The sequence below is a fragment of the Oryctolagus cuniculus genome, chromosome 19, assembly GCF_051225735.1.
Source record: "Oryctolagus cuniculus isolate XC-2025 breed Fujian yellow rabbit chromosome 19, ASM5122573v1, whole genome shotgun sequence".
Taxonomy (NCBI): Eukaryota; Metazoa; Chordata; class Mammalia; order Lagomorpha; family Leporidae; genus Oryctolagus; species Oryctolagus cuniculus.
This window is the reverse complement of record NC_142885.1, coordinates 32,464,845-32,490,687: the sequence shown is the minus strand read 5'-3', so window position 1 is coordinate 32,490,687 and position 25,843 is coordinate 32,464,845. Positions and strand designations below refer to the sequence as shown.

The 25,843-nt window shown below is 40.6% G+C and overlaps 1 non-coding gene across 1 annotated transcript; it reads left to right on the top strand.

The window, feature by feature from the left end:
• Positions 1-10,366: 10,366 nt before the first annotated feature.
• LOC138847166 (U6 spliceosomal RNA) lies at positions 10,367-10,472 on the top strand. Its single transcript, XR_011384815.1, has one exon. It is a non-coding gene; the product is annotated as a U6 spliceosomal RNA (small nuclear RNA).
• Positions 10,473-25,843: the final 15,371 nt, after the last annotated feature.

Below are 25,843 nucleotides of genomic sequence, written 5' to 3'. Positions count from 1 at the left end.
TATTTACATTATTAAGCAAAAAAAAAAACTTGGCAAAGCAGGATGTATTATATATATATATCTCCACTATTTTTCAAAAACATGCTTATTTATTTTTTAAATATTGATTTATTTATTTGAAAGAGTTACACAGAGAGAGCAGAGGCAGAGAGAAAGAGAGCGAGAGAGAGAGGTCTTCCACCCACTGGTTCACTCCCCAATTGGCCGCAATGGCCAGAGCTGCGCTGATCCCAAGCCAGGAGCCAGGAGCTTCCCCTGGGTCTCCCACACGGGTGCAGCACTTGAACCATCTTCCACTGCTTTCCCAGGCCATAGCAGAGAGCTGGGTCGGAAGTGGAGCAGCCAGGTCTTGAACTGGTGGCCATATGGGATGCCAGCGTTTCAGGCCAGGGTGTTAACCTGCTGCACCACAGCACCAGCCCCCAAAACATGCTTATACAGATATATTTCCTCAAGCCTTGTGTTATGTGTACGAAGCCATCTGTTTGACTCACATAAGCATACCTTAAAATGATTGTGGAAATGGAATTAAAAGTTAAATTTATTTTGGTTCAAAACATGTTGAAATTTATATATACATGGGTTATTTAAAAAGTTCATGGAAAACATGTATTATGAGAAATACATATTTCAAATGTTATGCACCAACACAAACTTATCTTCTACTTCTATTTCCCATGAAATTTTGAAATCCATCAGAAAAACATGGTGTTCCTGGGAAATATCTGGCCATTATTTAATATATTGTAGAGATGCTAAATCTGCCTGAAGTTACTAAGAAAGAGTGTGGTCGTGATTAGACACCTTTTCATTTAACCTCTCTGCGTTGTAACCGATAGTCACATGTAAAGAAACTATTTCCAGGTGTTGTGCAATCTGTGATACCGAAATCAGAGCAGAGAGCGTCTTCTTGACGCGGCGGCTCACCGGCCAGAGCCCTAGGGCCAGTTGAAGGGGCTGCCCGCCAGCAGCGAGTCCCGGGTGAGCGTCTCGGTGGGCGTCTTGCCCAGCAGGCGCAGCAAGTGGAGCTGCGTAATGAGGGGCGCCTGGAGCGCGCGCAGGGCCGGGCGCGCTGGGGCTGGGACAGGTACTGGGCGCGCAATACTCCATGAGAGCACCTATGTCTGCTCCTGCAACCTCTCAGCGCGCGCAGAGGCCGAGAGGGCCATGACCTTGAGGCACTGGACTCCACCGAGTCGCCTGCAGGCGGCCCAGCTCCTCCAACTGCTCCTGGTCCAGGAAGGCCGCACGCGCTTGGCCTGCAGTGGCGCCCTGTGCAGGCAGGGGCAGCACTAAGCAGCCGCGCCACCAGCGTTCGCCCTGGTCCATGCCCAGCGCCGTGCCGCCGCCACCTGCACCTGCCGCGCCCGCAGCTGCACCGGGAACAAGCCTCTGTCCGCCCTCTCGCCAGCACCCAGCCAGGAGGGCTGCAGGAGGAGGCGGCCAGCGCTGCCAGGCAGCGATTGCGGGATGCGGCCGCGCTGCAGCGCTGCGGGGCGGCAGGAGGGAGAGAGAGAGAGAAGGGCAGGGAGAAGACAGCCAGAGCTAGGGTCTCTCAGAGTCCCCCCCACCCCAGCTCCGGGAGAGCCCGGGTCGGGAGGGGGCCTGGGGTCTTCCCCAGGTGGGACTGGGAGCTGGGGCCTCGCCCATAGAAAGCAGGTGAGGTGGGAGGAGGGAAACCGAGGCGGGGAGGGCTGGCTGCCAGGCAGGGCAAATTAAGGAGCCTTAATGAGCCCACCCACCTGGCCTGATCAAATCCATGAGCTCCAGCCTTGGGCCGTCCTCACACAGGGCGCATTACCAGCCCTGGAGGGGACTCGGGACTGGAAGTGGGGCTGAGTCCTGCGAGGGTGGGAGTCAGCTGTCCAGTAGGAGTGGCCAAATGGGGCCCAAAAGTGCTGCCCTGGTTATAAGCCCTGCCTACACCACTCCTCCCCCCCATCCTACCTCAGGGCCTTTACACCTGCTCACCCCCCCTTCTCCAAACCCCCACCCCCAACTCTTCCTCCTCCAGCCCAGGCTGGGGCGTGGGGTTCAAATCCCACCCACAACTCCCTCTTTAACACCAACTCCCAAATTAACAAATCTGCTTTAGAGCAGTATTGACCATGGAGGAAGGGCTACCCTGGTGGCAACTGAAGCTATGGGCTATTTACTGAGGGCCAACTGTATGCAGGGACCCTGGGGCACAACAGTGCACAAGACAAAGAGAGTCCCTGGAGAAGTCATTGGGTTCCAAAGCAAAGTAAGGGGTTGTGAGCCGTGAGGGTGGGAGGCCGCGCATGGGGTGGGGGGTGCAGCATGTGGCTGTAGGCGCGCCCACCTGAGGGCTGGGCCTGCGTGATTTCAGATCAGCCACGTGAGAAGAGGGGCACATGTGAACCCCCCCAAACTGAAGGGAGTGGCTTTTCCAAGGGGCTCTGAGCCGACTTTATCAGCTTCCCTCACAGACGCAGTGAGGGGGGAGGACTTTGAAAGCATGAGAGACTGGAGTCAGACGCTGGGAAGAACCGGCAGACAGAAAGCAGGTATGGGGTGCGCATTTATCCTGAGGCTGGAACCCCCACCCCCACCCCTACCCCGAGACCACCGCCCCCCTCCCCCTTGTGGAGCCTGGAGAAACTGCAGGGCATTGGAGTTTAGGGCCGCGCTGCTTGGACTCTGTCTGCCCTGGGCCAGGCTGGGGCTTCTGGGGAGGGAACAAGAGTGGGGTCCCCATGGGCTCAGGCTGCCTGGCTCCTGCCTTAAGCAAACAGAGGTAGGGGTGGGAGCAACAGAAACCAAATGTGTGTATGTGCGTGTGTGTTTGTGCGTGTGTGTGCATGTATGTGTGTGTGTGTCTGTGTGTCTGTGTATGTGTGTGTCTGTGTATTTCTTCAGGACGCAGTGGCCAGGCCTGGGCAGGGGACCGGGCCCTGGCCACAGCTGTAATTGGATTCCTGCGCCAGTACAGGGTGCAATGGCCCTGGCCTTGTGGTTAGCAAGTGCAATGCTGGGCCCCACCAGCCGACTGCAGGGAGGAAGGGGGCTGCTCACCCTCCTTCCGCAGGCCTCCCCCCGGCTGCAGCGGGGCTGGGGGCCACTCATCTTCCTTCTGCACAACCCCCCCGGAAGCACTTCTTGAGCCGGCAAGACTGGCACTGGTCACGCTGATGTTGGTCCATCTGACAGTCCCAATTGGACCTGCAGGTGTAGCAGTGTTAGGAGCCGATTGTCTAATGAATAAACAGGTGTGTGTTTTTAAAGCCTGATAATTTTAGACATAACTTTCTCCACGTTTTATATTTCTATATTTTAGTTTTCGTGTATCCATTTGAAAGGCAGAGATAATTCTACTGTGTGTGTGGCAGGAACCCAATTCCTTGAGCCCTCCTGTGCTGCCTCCCAGCGTCTGCATTAGCATGAAGTTGAACACAGAAATGGAAACAACACTCAGAGGCCCTCATTCCATTGTAGCAAGGTTGTCTCAAGGGGATTCTTAACCACTTGGCCAAATGCTCCCTCCTGCTTACTAATTTTTAAACACCACTCTCTTACATTACATAGGCCCAGGATCACAAAAATTACCAATTCCAATGTTGGCAAAGCCAATGAAAATGGAGCTCTCGCAAAGAAAATGAAAGCCGGCCGGTGCCGCAGCTCAATAGGCTAATCCTCCACCTTGCAGCGCCGGCACACCGGGTTCTAGTCCCAGTAGGGACACTGGATTCTGTCCCGGTTGCCCCTCTTCCAAGCCAGCTCTCTGCTGTGGCCCGGGAGTACAGTGGAGGATGGTCCAAGTGCTTGGGCCCTGCACCTGCATGGGAGACCAGGGGAAGCACCTGCTCCTGGCTTCGGATCAGCGCGATGGCCTGCGGTGGCCATTGGAGGGTGAACCAATGGCAAAGGAAGACCTTTCTCTCTCTCTCTCTCTCTCACTGTCCACTCTGCCTTTCAAAAAAATAAAAAGAAAAGAGAAAATGAAAGCCAAGCAAATTATTTAATTAGAAGTATTAGCTTGAATAAAATAATACCTTGAGTTTCATGTTTCATCAGGTTAGATAAGTGAATTTTCAATGTCAATATACACGGAACATAAAAAAGATGTACAAATATCTTCAACCATCAATATTACACATTTGCAAAAGCAGTGGATGCTTGAATAGTTCTACAAAAATGTGTTCTAAAATCATGTGATTAGTCTTTAAGTAAAGGAAATGAATGTTTATCTCAATGAACCATTTCCAAAAGGGCAGAAATACAAAATAAAGCCCCTAACAGGAACTGGATATGACAATAATTATCTTTGTAAATTCATTTTGTTTTAAGAACTGTTTCTGAAAACTGTATTTTTTATAAAGTAAACAATATTTTAAAGGGGAATTACTAACCATGATATAATAAAATATTTTCTGGAATTCTTGATCACAGTTTGAAGCCAGATTTAATTTAAAAAGTTACCAAAGGTGGGAAATAGGCATACAAGAAAAACTATTTTTAATTTTTAAATGTATCTATATCTTTTTTTAAAAAAAACTTTTATTTATTGAATATAAATTTCCAAAGTACGGCTTATGGATTACAATGGCTTCCCCCCCATAACGTCCCCCCCACCCGCAACCCTCCCCTTTCCCACTCCCTCTCCCCTTCCAATCACATCAAGATTCATTTTCGATTCTCTTTATATACAGAAGATCAATTTAGCATACATTAAGTAAAGATTTCAACAGTTTGCTCCCACACAGAAACATAAAGTGAAAAATAATAGATGATTTTTTAAATGATGATGAAATCAGATCAGACCTATTGTCATGTTTAATCCCAGTGAGACTCAAGTTGGGAATTGATAATTTCTTTTTTCTTTTTTTCTTTTTTTTTTTTTACAGAAGATCAGTTTAGTATACATTAAGTAAACATTTCAACAGTTTGCACCCCCATAGAAACACAAAGTGAAATATACTGTTTGAGTACTTGTTATAGCATTAAATCTCAATGTACAGCACATTAAGGACAGAGATCCTACATGAGGAGTAAGTTCACAGTGATTCCTGTTGTTGACTTTACCAATTGACACTCCTGTTTCTGGCATCAGTAATCTCCCTATGCACCAGTCATGAGTTTCCAAGGCTATGGAAGCCTTTGGAGTTCACTGCCTCTTGTTTAGACAAGGTCAAAGTCAAAGTGGAGGTTCTCTCCTCCCTCCAGAGAAAGGTACCTCCTTCTTTGAAGACCTGTTCTTTCCACTGGGATCTCACTCACAGAGATCTTTCATTTAGTTTTTTTTTTTTTTTTTTACCAGAGTGTCTTGGCTTTCCATGCCTGAAATACTCTCATGGGCTTTTCAGCCAGATCTGAATGGCTTTAGGGCTGATTCTGAGGCCAGAGTGCTGTTTAGGACATCTGCCATTCTATGAGTCTGCTGAGTATCTTGCTTCCCATGTTGGATCACTCTCCCCTTTATTTATTCTATTGGTTAGTATTAGCAGGTACTAGACTTGTTTATGTGCTCCCTTTGACTCTTAGTCCTTTCATTATGATCAATTGTGAACTGAAATTGATCACTTGGAATAGTGAGATGGCATTGGTATATGCCTCCTTGATGGGATTGAGATGGAATCCCCTGGTATGTTTCTAACTCTACCATTTGGGGCAAGTCAGCTTGAGCATGTCCCAAATTGTACATCTCTTCCCTCTCTTATTCCCACTCTTATGTTTAACAGGGATCACATTTCAGTTAAATTTCAACACTTAAGAATAACTGTGTATTAATTACAGAATTAAACCAGTCATATTAAGTAGAACAGACAAAAAAATACTAAGAGGGATAATGTATTAAGTTGTTCATTAACAGTCAGGGCTATGCTGATCAAGTCACCATTTCTCCTAGTGTCCATTTCACTTCAGGATGTTTCCTTTTTGGTGTTCAGTCAGTTGTCACCGATCAGGGAGAACATATGGTATTTGTCCCTTTGGGACTGGCTTATTTCACTCAGCATGATGTGTTCCAGATTCCTCCATTTTGTTGCAAATGACTGGATTTCGTTGTTTCTTCCTGCAGTATAGTATTCTAAAGAGTACATATCCCATAATTTCTTTATCCAGTCTACCATTGATGGGCATTTAGGTTGGTTCCAGGTCTTGCCTATTGTGAATTGTGCTGCAATAAACATTAGGGTGCAGACCGCTTTTTTGTTTGCCAATTTAAATTCCTTTGGGTAAATTCCAAGGAGTGGGATGGCTGGGTCGAACGGTAGGGTCATATTCAGGTTTCTGAGGAATCTCCAGACTGACTTCCATAGTGGCTTGACCAGTTTGCATTCCCACCAATAGTGGGTTAGTGTTCCTTTTCCCCACATCCTCGCCAGCATGTGTTGTTGGTAGATTTCTGAATGTGAGCCATTCTAACCGGGGTGAGGTGAAACCTCATTGTGGTTTTGATTTGCATTTCCCTGATTGCTAGTGACCTTGAACATTTTTTCATGTGCCTGTTGGCCATTTGGATTTCCTCTTTTGAAAAATGTCTATTGAGGCCCTTGGCCCATCTCTTAAATGGGTTGTTGGTTTTGTTTTTGTGGAGTTTCTTGATCTCTTTGTAGATTCTGGTTATTAACCCTTTATCTGTTGCATACTTTGCAAATATTTTTCCCCATTCTGTCGGTTGTCTCTTCACTCTCCTGACTGTTTCTTTTGCAGTACAGAAACTTCTCAATTTGATGCAATCCCAATAGTAGATTTTGGCTTTGACTGCCTGTGCCTCCCGCGTCTTTTCCAGAAATTCTTTGCCTGTGCCAATATCTTGAAGGGTTTCTCCACTGTTCTCTAATAACTTGATGGTGTCAGGACATAGATTTAGGTCTTTAATCCATGTTGAGTGGATTTTTGTGTAAGGCGTAAGGTAGGAGTCTTGCTTCATGCTTCTGCACGTGGAAATCCAGTTTTCCCAGCACCATTTATTGAATAGACTGTCCTTGCTCCAGGAATTGGTTTTAGATCCTTGATCAAATATAAGTTGGCTGTAGATGTTTGGGTTGATTTCTGGTGTTTCCATTCTGTTCCATTGGTCTATCCATCTGTTTCTGTACCAGTACCATGCTGTTTTGATTACAACTGCCCTGTAGTATGTCCTGAAATCTGGTATTGTGATTCCTCTGGTTTTGTTTTTGTTGTACAAGATTTCTTTAGCTCTTCGAGGTCTCTTGTGCCTCCATATGAATTTCAGCATCATTTTTTCCAGATCTGAGAAGAATGTCTTTGGTTTCCTGATTGGAATTACATTGAATCTACAAATTGCTTTTGGGAGAATGGACATTTTGATGATGTTGATTCTTCCAATCCATGAGCATGGAAGGTTTTTTCCATTTTTTGGTATCCTCTTCTATTTATTTCTTTAAGATTTTGTAATTTTCATCGTAGAGATCTTAAACGTCCTTGGTTAAGTTTATTCCAAGGTATTTGATTGTTTTTGTAGCTATTGTGAATGGTATTGATCTTAGCAGTTCTTTCTCAGCCATGGCATTTCCTATGTATACAAAGGCTGTTGATTTTTGTGCATTGATTTTGTATCCTGCCACTTTGCCAAACTCCTCTATGAGTTCCAATAGTCTCTTCGTAGAGTTCTTTGGATCCTCGAAATAAAGAATCATATCATCTGCAAAGAGGGATAGTTTGACTTCTTCCTTCTCAGAATCCGGCACCCTGACCGGGACTAGAACCCCGTGTGCCAGTGCTGCAGGCGGAGGATTAGCCTAGTGAGCCGGGGCACCGGCCTGCATGGTATTATTCTAATTCTTTTAAATTTGCTGAGACTTGCTTTATGGCCTAGTATGTGATCAATCCTAGAGAAGGTTCCATGCACTGCTGAGAAGAATGTGAAGTCTTTAGATGTAGGATTGAAAGTTCTGTAGATATCTGTTAGATCCATTTGGGCAATAGTGTCGATTAAATCTGCTGTTTCCTTGTTGATCTTCTGTCCGGATGATCTGTCTATGTCTGAGAGTGGAGTATTGAAGTCCCCCAGTACTATTGTATTGGAATCTAAATCTCCCTTTAAGTCCCTTAACATATCTTTTAAATAGACCGGTGCCCTGTAATTAGGTGCATATACATTTATAATAGTTACATCTTCCTGTTGAATTGAACCCTTAATCATTATATAGTGCCCCTTTTTGTCTCTCTTAACAGTTTTTATATTAAAGTTTATTTTGTCTGATATTAATATGGCTACACCTGCTTTTTTGGTTTCTGTTGGCATGGAATATCTTTTTCCAGCCTTTCACTTTCAGTCTGCATGCATCTTTGTTAGAGAGATGTGTTTCTTGTAGGCAACAAATAGTTGGGTTGTGTTCTTTGAGCCAATCAGCCAATCGGTGTCTTTTAACTGAAGAATTAAGACCATTAATGTTCAATGTGACTATTGATATGTAGTGACTTTGCCCTGCCATTTTCCCGGAGATATTTTCTAATATATGCTTTGAGCTTCCCATGCTCATTTTACTGGTAGGTTTTCTTCCTTTCCCTTCTTTCATATTGATGGCCATGTTTCTGTGTTTCTGAGTGTAGCACATCTTTAAGTATCTTTTGCAGGGCCGTACGAGTGGCCACAAAGTCTTTCAATTTCTGTTTGCTATGAAAGGTCTTTATTTCACCTTCATTCACAAATGAGAGCTTAGCAGGATATAATATTCTGGGCTGGCAATTTTGCTTTCTTAGCACCTGTGCTATGTCTCGCCATTCCCTCCTAGCCTGTAGTGTTTCTGATGAGAAGTCTGCTGTGAGTCTGATTGGAGATCCTCTGAGAGTAATCTGATGTTTCTCTCTTGCACATTTTAGGATCTTTTCTTTATGTTTCACTGCGGTGAGTTTAATTACCACATGTCGTAGTGAGGATCTCTTTTGGTCATGTTTATTGGGGGTTCTATGAGCTTCCTGTACTAGGATGTCTCTGTCCTTCTCCAAACCTGGAAAGTTCTCTGCTAGTATCTCACTAAAAAAGGCCTTCTAATCCTTTCTCTCTCTCCATGCCTTCAGGAACTCCTAGAACTCGAATGTTGTTTTTTTTTAATAGTATCCTGTAGATTCCCAACAATATTTTTTAGATTTCTAATTTCCTCTTCTTTTCTTTGGTTTGACTGTATGTTTTCCTGTGCTCTATCTTCTAAGTCCGATATTCTCTCTTCTGCTTCACCCATTCTGCTTTTAAGGCTTTCTAATGGGTTTGTCATTTGATCTATTGAGCTCTTCATTTCATTTTGATTTCTCTTCACTATCACACTTTCCTGCTCTACTAGTTTCTGCGTTTCATTTTGATTCTTCCTTAAAATTTCATTTTCATGAGAGAGATTTTCAATCCTGTCCATTCAGGATTTCTGTAGTTCAAGGATTTGCTTTTGAAAACTCCTAAATGTTCTTATCATAAATTTTTTGAAATCCGTATCTTGCATTTCTTCTATCTCATCATCTTCATGATCTTTGCTTGGGGTGTTTTGTTTATTTGGAGGCATCATAGTGTCATCGTTGGTCTTGTTCCCTCGATTTCTGTGTTTGTTGCTTGGCATAGTTAATTCTTCTTTCGTCACTGTGTGTGTTTTTTTTAATTTTTTTTTATTTTATACTATGTCTGTGTTAAGTGGACAAGAATACATTGCATGACTAACAATTGAAACCCTATTTATTGGGCTGCCTCTTGCCTTTATCATTGATTTTAGCACAAAGCTGGTGATACATGAATCATTTTTCTGTCTATATAGTTTTCAGTTCTGAAACTTGTTTTTCCCCTTTACAAATCAATCTTGTAAAACAGGCTCTTTGTTGTAGTCATACAAGTTTTACTATCCCACTTTTTTTTTGCATCTTTATTTATTGCAAACACACACATATGGAGAGGGCAACAAAGAGGGATCTCCCACCCAGTGGATCATTCTCCAAATGCTAGCTACTGCCAAGGCTGGGACAGGTCGAACCAGGAACAAAGAATTCAGTCAGTATATCCCAAATGTGTGGAAGAGACTCAACAACTTGAGATTTCACCTGCTGCCTCCCAGGATGTGCATTAACCAGGAAACTGGAATCAGGAATGGAGGTAGGACTTGAACCCAGTCACTCTAATTTGAGATTGCAGGTGTCCCAAGCAGAGTCTTAATTTCTACACCAAATGCCTCCCCCCACATGTTTTTAAGAAAACTGAATACTCAACAGCTATTGTGAGCCATGGATAAATAACATGTTGAACAATAAATAACTCTTGTTGTGACAAATAAAATTTGATGTAAGAAATGTTAATCTCTTGATATTATTAAAACTAATCTTATGAAATCTCATTCTTCTTTCCAAAAGTGAACCAAAGTAATAATTCATGTGATGAGCAAAGTTGTCAGAAGTTTCATTCCTCGTGCTCGCTTCAGCAGCACATATACTAAAATTGGAATGATACAGAAAGATTAGCATGGCCCCTGCTCAAGGATGACACGCAAATTCGTGAAGCGTTCCATATTTTTAGGGAATGGCGAGATATAGCCCAGGTACTAAAAGAGAAAAACTGCCAGCCCAGAATATTATATCCTGCTAAGCTCTCATTTGTGAATGAAGGTGAAATAAAGACCTTTCATAGCAAACAGAAATTGAAAGACTTTGTGGCCACTCGTACGGCCTGCAAAAGATGCTTAAAGATGTGTTACACACAGAAACAAAGAAACACGGTCATCAATATGAAAGAAGGTAAAGGAAGGAAACCAAGGAAGGAAAGCTCACAGCAAAAGATCACAGGAAATTCAAAGCATATATTAGAACTTATCTTTGGCAAATGGCAGGGCAAAGTTACCACTTATCATTAGTCACATTGAACGTGAATGGCCTGAACTGTCCAGTTAAAAGACACCGATTGGCTGATTGGGTTACGGAACAAAACCCATCTATTTGCTGCTTACAAGAAACTCATCTTTCCAACAAAGATCCATACAGACTGAAAGTGAAAGGCTGGAAAAAGATATACCATGCCAACAGAAATGAAAAAAGAGCGGGCGTAGCCATCTTAATTTCAGACAACATAAACTTTACCACAAAAACCATTAAGAGAGACAAAGAGGGACACTACATAATGATTAAGGGATCAATTCAACAGGAAGATATAACAATTATCAATGTATATGCACCTAACTACAGGGCACCGGTTTATCTAAAAGACTTGTTAACGGACTTAAAGGGAGATTTAGACCCCAATACAATAGTACTGGGGGACTTCAACTCCACTCTCAGAAATAGACAGATCAATAGGACAGAAGATCAACAAGGATACAGTAGATTTAAACAAAACTATAGCCCAAATGGATCTAACAGATATCTACAGAGCTTTTCATCCTACACTTAAAGAATTTACATTCTTCTCAGCAGTACATGGAACCTTCTCTAGGATTGACCACATACTAGGCCATAAAGCAAGTCTCAGCAAATTCAAAAGAATTAGAATCATACCATGCAGCTTCTCAGACCATAAAGGAATGAAGTTGGAAATCAGCAACTCAGGAATCCCTAGAGCATATGCAAACACATGGAGATTGAACAACAGGCTCCTGAATGAACAATGGGTCATAGAAGAAATCAAAAGAGAAATCAAAAACTTTCTGGAAGTAAATGAGGATAACAACACAACATACCAAAACTTATGGGACACAGCAAAAGCAGTGTTAAGAGGAAAGTTTATATCAATAGGTGCCTACATCAAGAAATTGGAAAGGCACCAAATAGATGAGCTTTCAATTCACCTCAAGGATCTAGAAAACCTACAGCAAACCAGACCCAAATCTAGTAGGAGAAGAGAAATAATTAAAATCAGAGAAGAAATCAACAGGATTGAATCAAGAAAAACATTACAAAAAATCAGCCAAACGAGGAGCTGGTTTTTTGAAAAAATAAACAAAATTGACACCCCATTGGCCCAACTAACTAAAAAAAGAAGAGAAAAGACCCAAATCAATAAAATCAGAGATGAAAAAGGAAACGTAACAACAGACACCACAGAAATAAAAAGAATCATCAGAAATTACTACAAGGACTTGTATGCCAGCAAACAGGGAAACCTATCAGAAATAGATAGATTCCTGGACACATGCAACCTACCTAAATTGAACCAGGAAGACATCGAAAACCTAAACAGACCCATAACTGAGACAGAAATTGAAACAGTAATAAAGGCCCTCCCAACAAAGAAAAGCCCAGGACCAGATGGATTCACTGCTGAATTCTACCAGACATTTAAAGAAGAACTAACTCCAATTCTTCTCAAACTATTCAGAACAATCGAAGAAGAGGGAATCCTCCCAAATTCTTTCTATGAAGCCAGCATCACCTTAATTCCTAAGCCAGAAAAAGATGCAGCACTGAAAGAGAATTACAGACCAATATCCCTGATGAACATAGATGCAAAAATCCTCAATAAAATTCTCGCCAATAGAATGCAACAACACATCAGAAAGATCATCCACCCAGACCAAGTGGGATTTATCCCTGGTATGCAGGGATGGTTTAATGTGCGCAAGACAATCAATGTGATACACCACATTAACAGACTGCAGAAGAAAAACCATATGATTATCTCAATAGATGCCGAGAAAGCATTTGATAAAATACAACACCCATTCATGATGAAAACTCTAAGCAAACTGGGTTTGGAAGGAACATTCCTCAATACAATCAAAGCAATCTATGAAAAACCGACAGCCAACATCCTATTGAATGGGGAAAAGTTGGAAGCATTTCCACTGAGATCTGGTACCAGACAGGGATGTCCACTCTCACCACTGCTATTCAATATAGTTCTGGAGGTTCTAGCCAGAGCTATTAGGCAAGAAAAAGAAATTAAAGGGATACAAATTGGGAAGGAAGAACTCAAACTATCCCTCTTTGCAGATGACACGATTCTTTATTTAGGGGACCCAAAGACCTCTACTAAGAGACTATTGGAACTCATAGAAGATTTTTGGCAAAGTAGCAGGGTATAAAATCAATGCACAAAAATCAACAGCCTTTGTATACACAGACAATGCCATGGATGAGGAAGAACTTCTAAGATCAATCCTATTCACAATAGCTACAAAAACAATCAAATACCTTGGAATAAACTTAACCAAGGACGTTAAGGATCTCTACGATGAAAATTACAAAACCTTAAAGAAAGAAATAGAAGAGGATACAAAGAAATGGAAAAATCTTCCATGCTCATGGATTGGAAGAATCAACATCATCAAAATGTCCATTCTCCCAAAAGCAATTTATAAATTCAATGCAATACCAATCAAGATACCGAAGACCTTCTTCTCAGATCTGGAAAAATTGGTGCTAAAATTTATATGGAGGCACAAGAGACCTCGAATAGCTAAAGCAATCTTGTACAACAAAAACAAAGCCGGAGGCATCACAATACCAGATTTCAGGACATACTACAGGGCAGTTGTAATCAAAACAGCATGGTACTGGTACAGAAACAGATGGATAGACCAATGGAACAGAATTGAAACACCAGAAATCAACCCAAACATCTACAGCCAACTTATATTTGATCAAGGATCTAAAACCAATTCCTGGAGCAAGGACAGTCTATTCAATAAATGGTGCTGGGAAAACTGGATTTCCACGTGCAGAGCATGACGCAAGACCCCTACCTTACGCCTTACACAAAAATCAACTCAACATGGTTTAAAGACCTAAATCTACGACCTGACACCATCAAGTTATTAGAGAACATTGGAGAAACCCTTCAAGATATTACCATAAGCAAAGAGTTTTTGGAAAAGACGCGGGACGCACAGGCAGTCAAAGCCAAAATCAACTATTGGGATTGCATCAAATTGAGAAGTTTCTGTACTGCAAAAGAAACAGTCAGGAGAGTGAAGAGACAACCGACAGAATGGGGAAAAATATTTGCAAAGTATGCAACAGATAAAGGGTTAATAACCAGAATCTACAAAGAGATCAAGAAACTCCACAAAAACAAAACCAACAACCCATTTAAGAGATGGGCCAAGGGCCTCAATAGACATTTTTCAAAAGAGGAAATCCAAATGGCCAACAGGCACATGAAAAAATGTTCAAGGTCATTAGTAATCAGGGAAATGCAAATCAAAACCACAATGAGGTTTCACCTCACCCCAGTTAGAATGGCTCACATTCAGAAATCTACCAACAACACATGCTGGCGAGGATGTGGGGAAAAAGGGACACTAACCCACTGTTGGTGGGAATGCAAACTGGTCAAGCCACTATGGAAGTCAGTCTGGAGATTCCTCAGAAACCTGAATATGACCCTACCGTTCGACCCAGCCATCCCACTCCTTGGAATTTACCCAAAGGAATTTAAATTGGCAAACAAAAAAGCGGTCTGCACCCTAATGTTTATTGCAGCTCAATTCACAATAGCTAAGACCTGGAACCGACCTAAATGCCCATCAACGGTAGATTGGATAAAGAAATTATGGGATATGTACTCTTTAGAATACTATACCGCAGTAAGAAACAACAAAATCCAGTCATTTGCAACAAAATGGAGGAATCTGGAACACATCATGCTGAGTGAAATAAGCCAGTCCCAAAGGGACAAATACCATATGTTCTCCCTGATCGGTGACAACTGACTGAACACCAAAAAGGAAACCTCCTGAAGTGAAATGGACACTATGAGAAATGGTGACTTGATCAGCATAGCCCTGACTGCTAATGGACAACTTAATACATTATCCCTCATAGTATTTTTTTTTGTCTGTTCTACTTAATATGACTGGTTTAATTCTGTAATTATCACACAGTTATTCTTAAGTGGTGAAAATTAACTGAAATGTGATCCCTGTTAAACATAAGAGTGGGAATAAGAGAGGGAAGAGATGTATAATTTGGGGCATGCTCGGGCTGACTTGCCCCAATTGGTAGAGTTGGAAACATACCAGGGGATTCCAATTCAATCCCATCAAGGTGGCATGTGCCAATGCCATCTCACTACCCCAAGTGATCAATTTCAGTCCACAATTGATCATAATGAAAGGACTAAGAGTCAAAGGGAGCACATAAACAAGTCTAGTATCTGCTAACACCAACCGATAGAATAAATAAAGGGGAGAGTGATCCAACATGGGAAGTGAGATACTCAGCAGACTCATAGAATGGCGGATGTCCTAAATAGCACTCTGGCCTCAGAATCAGCCCTAAAGGCACTCGGATCTGGCTGAAAAGCCCATGAGAGTATTTCAGGCATGGAAAGCCAAGACACTCTGGCAAAAAGATCTCTGTGAGTGAGATCCCAGTGGAAAGAACAGGTCTTCAAAGAGGGAGGTGCCTTTCTCTGAAGGGAGGAGAGAACCTCCACTTTGACTATGACCATGTCTAAACAAGATAAGAGTCGGAGAACTCAAGGGGCTTCCATAGCCTTGGAAACTCATAACTGGTGCATAGGGAGATTACTGATGCCATAAACAGGAGTGTCAATTGGTAAAGTCAACAACAGGAGTCACTGTGCACTTACTCCTCATGTAGGATCTCTGTCCTTAACGTGCTGTACACTGAGGCTTAATGCTATAACGAGTACTCAAACAGTATATTTCACTTTGTGTTTCTATGGGGGTGCAAACGACTGAAATCTTTACTTAATGTACACTAAACTGATCTTCTGTAAAAAAAAAAAATAAAAAGAAAGAAATTATCAATTCCCAACTTCACTCTCACTGGGATTAAACATGACAATAGGTCAGATCTGATTTCATCATCATTTAAAAAAAATCATCTATTATTTTTCACTTTATGTTTCTGTGTGGGAGCAAACTGTTGAAATCCTTACTTAAGGTATACTAAGCTGATCTTCTGTATATTAAGATAATTGAAAATGAATCTTGATGTGAATGGAAGGGGAGAGGGAGTGGGAAAGGGGAGGGTTGTGGGTGGGAGGGACGGTATGGGGGGGAGGCCATTGTAACACATGAGTCGTACTTTGGAAATTTATATTCATTAAATAAAAGATAAAAAATAAATAAATAAATAAATAAATACATCCTCCCACAAAAAAAAAAAAAAAAGAATACTATACCGCAGTAAGAAACCTCCTGAAGTAAAACGGACTCTATGGGAAACGGTGACTCGATCAGCATAGCCCTGACTGTTAATGAACAACTTAATACATTATCCCTCTTAGTATTTTTTTGTCTGTTCTACTTAATATGACTGGTTTAATTCTGTAATTAATACACAGTTATGAGCCGGCGCCGCGGCTCAATAGGCTAATCCTCCACCTTGCAGCGCCGGCACACCGGGTTCTAGTCCCGGTCGGGGCACCGGATTCTGTCCCGGTTGCCCCTCTTCCAGGCCAGCTCTCTGCTATGGCCAGGGAGTGCAGTGGAGGATGGCCCAGGTGCTTGGGCCCTGCACCCCATGGGAGACCAGGAAAAGCACCTGGATCCTGGCTCCTGCCATCGGATCAGCGCGGTGCGCCGGCTGCAGCGGCGGCCATTGGAGGGTGAACCAACGGCAAAAGGAAGACCTTTCTCTCTCTGTCTCTCTCTCTCACTGTCCACTCTGCCTATGAAAAATTAAAAAAAAAATACACAGTTATTCTTAAGTGTTCAAAATTAACTGAAATGTGATCCCTGTTAAACATAAGAGTGGGAATAAGAGAGGGAAGAGATGTATAATTTGGGACATGCTCAAGCTGACTTGCCCCAAATGGTAGAGTTAAAAACATACCAGGGGATACCAATTCAATCCCATCAAGGTGGCATGCACCAATGCCATCTCACTATTCCAAGTGATCAATTTCAGTTCACAATTGATCATAATGAAAGGACTAAGAGTCAAAGGGAGCACATAAACAAGTCTAGTACCTGCTAATACTAACCAATAGAATAAATAAAGGGGAGAGTGATCCAACATGGGAAGTGAGATACTCAGCAGACTCATAGAATGGCAGATGTCCTAAACAGCACTCTGGCCTCAGAATCAGCCCTAAAGGCATTCGGATCTGGCTGAAAAGCCCATGAGAGTATTTCAGGCATGGAAAGCCAAGACACTCTGGCAAAAAGATCTCTGCGAGTGAGATCCCAGTGGAAAGAACAGGTCTTCAAAGAAGGAGGTACCTTTCTCTGAAGGGAGGAGAGAACCTCCACTTTGACTATGACCTTGTCTAAACAAGATAAGAGTCGGAGAACTCAGAGGGCTTCCATAGCCTTGGAAACTCATGACCGGAGCATAGGGAGACTACTGATGCCATAGACAGGAGTGTCAATTGGTAAAGTCAACAACAGGAGTCACTGTGCACTTACTCCTCATGTAGGATCTCTGTCCTTAATGTGCTGTGTTTTGAGATTTAATGCTATAACGAGTACTCAAACAATATATTTCACTTTGTGTTTCTATGGGGGTGCAAACTGTTGAAATCTTTACTTAATGCATACTAAACTGATCTTCTGTAAAAAAAAAAAAAAAAAAGAAAAGAAATTATCAACTCCCAACTTGACTCTCACTGGGATTAAACATGACAATAGGTCTGATCTGATTTCATCATCATTTAAAAAAATCATCTATTATTTTTCACTTTATGTTTCTGTGTGAGAGCAAACTGTTGAAATCCTTACTTAATGTTTACTAAGCTGATCTTCTGTATATTAAGATAATTGAAAATGAATCTTGATGTGAATGGAAGGGGAGAGGGAGTGGGGAAGGGGAGGGTAATGGGTAGGAGGGACGGTATGTGGGGGAAGCCATTGTAATCCATAAATCGTACTTTGGAAATTTATATTCATTAAATAAAAGTTAAAAAAAAAACAAGGTGATAGAAAAAAAAAGTTTCATTCCTTTTAACTTGATCTTTTTGAAATGTCACAGCCGTAATAAATGCTAATAATTTCTTCTTACCTGATGAAGTTCAATGAAAATTACTTATTTCATCAACATTTAATTACAATGGAAACACACTACTTCGAATAACCACATTTCCATACAAGGTGAAAAAATACATACTGCTTTTAGTTATTCAAAGTGAAATATCATTTACTTAGTACATCATATGGGACTTTAGCAAATTGAGTGAAAATATCAAAACTAAGTTACTTGTTTTTTTCCTTTACTTTGCTATAAAATTCCTAGCTGGTATTAACTGAAGATATGAATTTTTTGTATTCAAAGTAATTACTTTATTTCTTTTTCTTTTTTTAACTTTAACATAATAAATATAAATTTCCAAAGTACAGCTTATGGATTACAATGGCTTTTTCCACTCATAACTTCCCTCCCACCTGCATCCCTCCCATCTCCCACTCCCTCTCCCATTCCATTCACATCAAGACTCATTTTCAATTATCTTTATATGCAGAAGATCAATTTAGTATGTATTATTAAGATTTCAACAGTTTGCACCCACACAGAAACACAAAGTAGAAAGTACTGTTTGAGTACTAGTTATAGCATTAATTCACATTTCTGTCTTTTTCAAACTAACAAGACCAACTAGAATGACAGCTTTTTTTTCTCTTATCATCTTGCCTAATCTCTCAATGGTGTTTAAAAACAATTAGAAACATCACTATCAATATACATTATTATAATTAACAACTTCTTCTTTCCCCCTCATCTCAGGCATATCTATCAAATGTATTCAGTTAAAACAGTGAATCTCACCAAATTTATGAGTAAAGAACCATAGGACATTATCAACTTATTATGTCTGAGTCTAATTGAATTAATACTGATATGTTCTGGTTGTTATCAGCATATATGTGAGCTCTCACTGATCATTCATTTACTAATTTAGAGACTACTCCCTTATATCTAAAATCATTATAAGAATTCACAAAGATTATCATTACTATTGTATGAGTACACATTGATTCCTTTCCCCAAAATAGTCAGTAATTTCAATAACTGGAAGAAAGCAAAAAACTAAAAAGTATATATTATGCATAAAAATTGGGAGTGATAAAATGATTTAAAGTATAACATTTACTTTAAATTGAATGTATCTCTGAGTTTTTCATAAGTTATGGGTTTATGGAGATCAAATAGCACAGTCTTTTATAGACAAAGTCTCCAGAAATAGTTCTCTTTGGCCTGAGTTCATTACCTTTTAGAACAACTCTTGTTGAAATTAAAGATGTCAACACAAAACTTTCACTGGCTTTTCAAACTTTCTAGAATTTTCTCATGAAATAAAAAAATGCATGCAAGGCTAGTGTGAAAAGAAGTGCAGGAAGTGTCCTCTCACAGCCAAATCTCCTTCCGTAGCATCACACATAAACCATGACATTTGGCTGTGATCCCCAATAGCCATCAGAATGTAACTACTGACTTGTTGATTAAGTGCAAATTAATGTTTTAACTGCTTATTGAAGAAATTCAGGAGCCAAGTATGGAAAATTCTTAGACAATGCTGTCTTCGATGATGTTGTCCTTTCATTGTACTAAGTTGATGAATGCTCATGATAGCAAAAAGTACAACAAATTTCAATTGTTTAAAACTCATTTTTATGTATATGTACACATGTATATGAACACATATACATAGATAGGTAGGTCTGTGTGTGTGCTCAGAAATATTTCTTCAACTTTATAGCTGTGTGTCTATCATCTATCTATCTACCTCTCTATTATCTATGCAGGGAAAGAATAGCATTTTTAAAGAAAAAAGACCATTCTCAAGGGCAGTAGTTAGGATATGACCTTATTTTTCAGAGTTTTTGTCTTTGTCATTTCAACTTTGAATATTATGGTTATGAACCAGTTACTTATTTCTCAGTCTTCTACTTCATATAGGCAATATTTTTGAAAATCAGTGTATGGAAGGTTTGCAATATTGGTCACTGTATAGATCTGTCTTTTTTTTTAACAGGCAGAGTGGACAGTGAGAGAGACAGAGAGAAAGGTCTTCCTTTTGCCTTTGGCTCACCCTCCAATGGCCGCCATGGCCAGCGTACCGTTCTGATCCGAAGGCAGGAGCCAGGTGCTACTCCTGGTCTCCCATGGGGTGCAGGGCCCAAGCACTTGGGCCATCCTCCACTGCCCTCCCAGGCCACAGCAGAGAGCTGGCTTGGAAGAGGGGCAACCAGGACAGAATCTGGCGCCCCGATCGGGACTAGAACCCGGTGTGCTGGCGCTGCTAGGTGGAGGATTAGCCTATTGAGCCATGGCACCAGCCAGATCTGTCTTTAATGTTACTATTTCTTAAATGATTTTTTTACTTACCATAAGCTTTTTGTGTATGTGGAACCTACACAAAAGAAGCAACTGACTTTTACTCCAGGTAAGTGTTAAATACTGATCCAAAGAAAGAAGCACTATCATAAAATCATTGGTAACAAAGGCCATCTCAGAACAGTTGAACAGACAATATGGTGGCTCACAGAAACAAAATCGATTAAACTAAGTGTTTTCATAGTAATTTACATAAATAAATCTAGAATGGGAAAAATTCTGTTAAAAATGTGCAAAAGACAAACCCACTGTTTATGTGGTGTACAAAATTATTTCCTTTTTTATACTCATCCAAAAAAAAGTGGATGGCTATGTTGAAAATACTTGGCATTGAGCCACTGAATGATTTACGAGTAGCAAACAAAACATAATCCTTCTTATTACCGTCAATGGAGTATAATCCAACAAGGTGGGGATTTTCCATTTATCTTGGCAGAGGTATTGAGTTCTCAGTATGTTTATTCCACTCATTTTAGCTGCTTTAAAAATCCACAATATTGCACCTTTGATTAGCACTGTGGAAAAGATTTTGTGAAGTGGCAGGATCTCCCACTACTTCTACATTTGGCAGCCTTCACTCTGTAAAAATGTCCTTTTTACCACTCCCTGTTAAATTCCCATGCAGCTGTTTTCTCTTTCTTCCCCCTGTCAGATACCAGATATCTGGCAGGAGACTTCTCCAAGCTTATCTGGATGAAAAAAAAAAAAGCCAGAATAAGCTCATCAGACTTGAAAATACCTTGGCACAGGAGGATCTTTAGACAGACTGGCTCTTCAAAATATTCTAAGTGGCGCTGCCAATTGAAGATTATTAGCCGTGGCTCTTGGGGATGTGGGAGGATAGGTCATAAACTGGAAGCTTTGAGTTAGAAGCTGGAGAGTAACTGCAGTGATAAGTGCTCCACAACACAGCTTTAGAATTAAAAGACTTGAACCTCATTTTTGCTCTAAGGTTAGCATTTTTAGTGGAGCTGGTTTTCAATACGAGCCTCTTGTTTTCTTCCTGGTTGACCAGGTGGATTAGGGAAGAAGACACCATTTAAGAGTCTGCCTTCTTTGAGAAATTTCACAACCACTTTTTTTTTTAACTTTTATTTAATGAATATAAATTTCCAAAGTACAGCTTATGGATTACAATGGCTTCCCCCCCATAACGTCCCTCCCACCCGCAACCCTCCCCTTTCCCACTCCCTCTCCCCTTCCAATCACATCAAGATTCATTTTCGATTCTCTTTATATACAGAAGATCAGTTTAGCATACATTAAGTAAAGATTTCAACAGCTTGCTCCCACACAGAAACATAAAGTGAAAAATAATAGATGATTTTTTAAAATGATGATGAAATCAGATCAGACCTATTGTCATGTTAAATCCCAGTGAGAGTCAAGTTGGAAATTGATAATTTCTTCTTCTTTTTTTTTTTTACAGAAGATCAGTTTAGTATACATTAAGTAAAGATTTCAACAGTTTGCACCCCCATAGAAACACAGTGAAATATATTGTTTGAGTACTCGTTATACCATTAAATCTCAATCCACAGCACATTAAGGACAGTGATCCTACATGAGGAGTAAGTGCACAGTGACTCCTGTTGTTGACTTTACCAATTGACACTCTGTTTATGGCATCAGTAATCTCCCTATGCACCAGTCACGAGTTTCCAAGGCTATGGAAGCCCCTTGAGTTCTCTGACTCTTATCTTGTTTAGACAAGGTCATACTCAAAGTGGAGGTTCTCTCCTCCCTTCAGAGAAAGGTACCTCCTTCTTTGAAGACCTGTTCTTTCCACTGGGATCTCACTCACAGAGATCTTTCATTTAGGTTTGTGTGTTTTTTTTTTTTTTTTTTTTTTTTGCCAGAGTGTCTTGGCTTTCAATGCCTGAAATACTCTCATGGGCTTTTCAGCCAGATCTGAATGCCTTTAGGGCTGATTCTGAGGCCAGAGTGCTGTTTAGGACATCTGCCATTCTATGAGTCTGCTGAGTATCTCGCTTCACATGTTGGATCACTCTCCCCTTTATTTATTCTATCGGTTAGTGTTAGCAGGTACTAGACTTGTTTATGTGCTCCCTTTGACTCTTAGTCCTTTCATTATGATCAATTGTGAACTGAAATTGATCACTTGAACTAGTGAGATGACATTGGTACATGCCACCTTGATGGGCTTAAATTGGAGTCCCCTGGTATGTTTTTAACTCTACCATTTGGGGCAAGTCAGCTTGAGCAAGTCCCAAATTGTACATCTTAGGTTTTTTTCTAAAATGAGACCCAAGGATTGCAAGCCTTCAGGATGACATGCATAAGGCTTATTATGAAATGCATTCAATAAATAAGGTAGAGGTAGCTAAAAATGACATCAGTTATAGAAATGGATGTTTCATAGGTAATCACAATAAATTTACATATGAAAACATGTCAAAGACTAGTTTTGATTTTTAAGTCAGTTGTCATTTAAGAGAAAATTATTTCTCTTAAACAATCCTACCATGGAGCTAGATGAGTTAACACTTATTGTTTTTCCCATTTGCAGGATAGAATTGCTTTGTACTTACATCTTGAAAAGCTTTGGACAAGTCAAGACAGGCATTTGTTAGATTTAGAGATTTAAAGGCAGAGAGAGAGAGAGAGAGCAGAAAGAGAGAGAAGTAGAGAGAGATAGGGTGATCTTCCATCTGCTGGTTCACTCTCCAAATGGTCACAACTGCCTCAGGTTGGTCCAGACAGGCATTTGTTAGATTTAGAGGATCCTATTTAAGTGAAGGAAAACACTGATCAGTATGAGGTTTGATACAACATTCCTTTGTGAGTATGTGTAAGTTCCTGTACTAAATCACAGTATTTCAAAGTGTGCATTGAAGAATGCAAGTGAAAAGAATGCATATATGTAGTTAGATTTTTTAAAGATTTGTTAATTTATTTGAAACTCAGAGTTATGGAGAAGGCAAGAGAGAGAGAGAGATCTTGCACCCTTTAGTTAGAGCATTTAATATGTGGAAATCCTGCAAAACAGTATCACTCAAGACCAAGATGAGGATTACATGATAAGCATGCATGGCATTAGTGAAAAATTAAAGTAATTGAATAGCTATACTGTAGTTTGAACATTTGTACCTTCCAAACTCCAAATGTTAGAATCCTGTCTGTGAAAGTGACCACATTAAAAGTGAGGTCTGAGACCCACACACTGGTGCAGTGGGCTAAGCATCTGCCTGCAACACTGTCATCCCATATGAGCTCCAGTTCAAATCCCAGCTGCTCTACTTCCAATTCAGCTCCCTGCTGAAGGGCCTGGGAAAGCAGCAGAAGATGGCCCAAGTTCTTGGGCTCTGCCACCCACCCACACAGGAGACCTAAATGGAGTCCTGGACTCCTCGCTTCAGTCTGGACCAGCCTGAGGCAGTTGTGACCATTTGGAGAGTGAACCAGCAGATGGAAGATCACCCTATCTCTCTCTACTTCTCTCTCTCTCTCCTCTCTCTCTCTGCCTTTCAAAAAATTATTTTTGAAAAAATAAGGACTTTTGAGAGTGATTAGTTCATGTGGGCAGAGCGCTTGTGATTGGGCTGGGTGCCTTGTAGAACAGGCCCCAGAGAGCTCAGCCAAACCTCTCACCCATGTGAGATGGTTGCTGTCTAGGAAGAAGCAGGCCCTCATCAGACAGGAACTCTGCTGGTGTCTTAACCTTGATCCCAGTCTTCAGCTGTGAGCAACTAGTTCATGTTGTCTGTAAACCATCCAGTCTATGGGATTTTGCTCTGGCAACCCCAATGGACTAGGACAGGCAGCTTCCCAATTTAAGAAGGTAGAATTCTGTATATAACTCTATGTCTATAACTTTAAGAGCCCAATCTTCAGAAAATAAATTGAAAATATTTTACTGGATGAAAGCCCTGGCATTTTGGAGAAATACATCTTTGGGTCACTAATAATAGAAAAATTGATGGTTGAAATCTACAATAATTCTTCTGATAAGTTCAGCACAGTAAAATTCAGCCCAGAGAATAAAAATAAAGCCTTTAGAATCTTAAGATGCTGTACAGGTGCAGAAGGATAAGAATAAATTTACATTTGATGAAACCAGGAACATATTCGTATATGATCCTGTCATTCTTCTCTTGTGACATTCAATGCTGACCACAGTGTTGTTACTAGTTCAGTTTTTGCCTCTTCTGTGTGTTCAGGAAGTTACTTTTCTAGCTTAATGTAACAATATTTTACATCTAACACCTGGCTCAATGTATATTTGTATTATAAAATAATTAGTTGACATGTATATCAAAGATTTTCCTCCTGTGGTTGATGGTTAGGTTTTTGTACTTTATGCTAAGAACTCTTTCATATGCATTATAATATAGAATTCTAAGGAAAAGAAAGAGCATGCAATTTTAATCTCCATGTTGTGTCTTGAAAAGATTGTTACTTACCTAACAAAACACAATTCTGAATGGTAAATCTCAGAATTCTAATCAGTGTTTTGCATAACAATTGAATTCTTTCTGAGGAACCCTGAGGACTTACTTTTAATTGGGAATTTACATTCCACCCACATTCATCTCCTTTTCATATTATCTTGCAAAACTGCACCTAAATATTTGTGGAATAAATATAATCTGCATAATATCAACTGTTCAGTTCTTTGAAAACATAATTATTACTCAAGTGTTTTGCTGTTTGTTTGTTTTTTCCACCAAGGCCATGCTTAGATTATTCTAGGAATGTCTGGCAATGACATAATCTCCTTCTCCTGTCCACACTGAGTTTGATTGTATGACTTTCTCTGGACAATGAAACTAAATTAGCAAATATGATCCAAGCAAAGACTTGAGAAACCTTCCATGTTGCAGCTTTCCCTCTCAGAGCTCCTGGAAATGCTTCTACAACCACCTGAAGATTGGGATTCCAGCCTATCCTGGTAGAAGATGGAAACACACACAACAGAAATGCATTGTTTTAGTGGAGGCCCAGTCAGCTCATAGTCAACCCATCAGCCAAGTGCAGATTCATGAGGAAGGCAGGTACTGCTGGAAATAAAACTGGCCAAGTAATTCCAGTCCAAATCTGATGCACAAGATTGTGAGTGAATTACAGCTCAATATCCATTAAGATCCAGCAATGTGTAGAGTGGTTTATTATACAGCATTGGCTTAAGATCATGGCATTGAAAAGGGACTTCAAAGAAGTGAATAAAGTTGTGTGTGCATGTATGTGACATATGTAGATATATCATATTTACATATCATTATTTTTCAATAGTGTTAAGTCATTTAAGAAAAAAAAGAAAAAATATCCAAATACCTTCAAAACCTCTCAAACTAGGCTTATAGAATTACTTTTCAAAAGGAATTACACTCATACAAAAGTGAAACCTGTTGAATGCCTAGATAGCTGGGGAAAACCAAGATCCCCAGGTTAGTAAACACAGAGTTTCTACTTTGTTCTTCACTGAAGGCTCAGTATTACAGCCATCATTATGAACACTGGAAGCAAACTCCAATTTCCATCTTCCTTCATGTATTATATAAAACACATTTAGCTTTCCTGGAGTTCACTGTCTCTCTATAATGACAGAAATTTGTGGTTCCCCCTGCCTATTGTCCTGTACCCAGTTAAAGAAATAATTAAACAAGAGAAAAACACAGGATAGGTTTTGGTC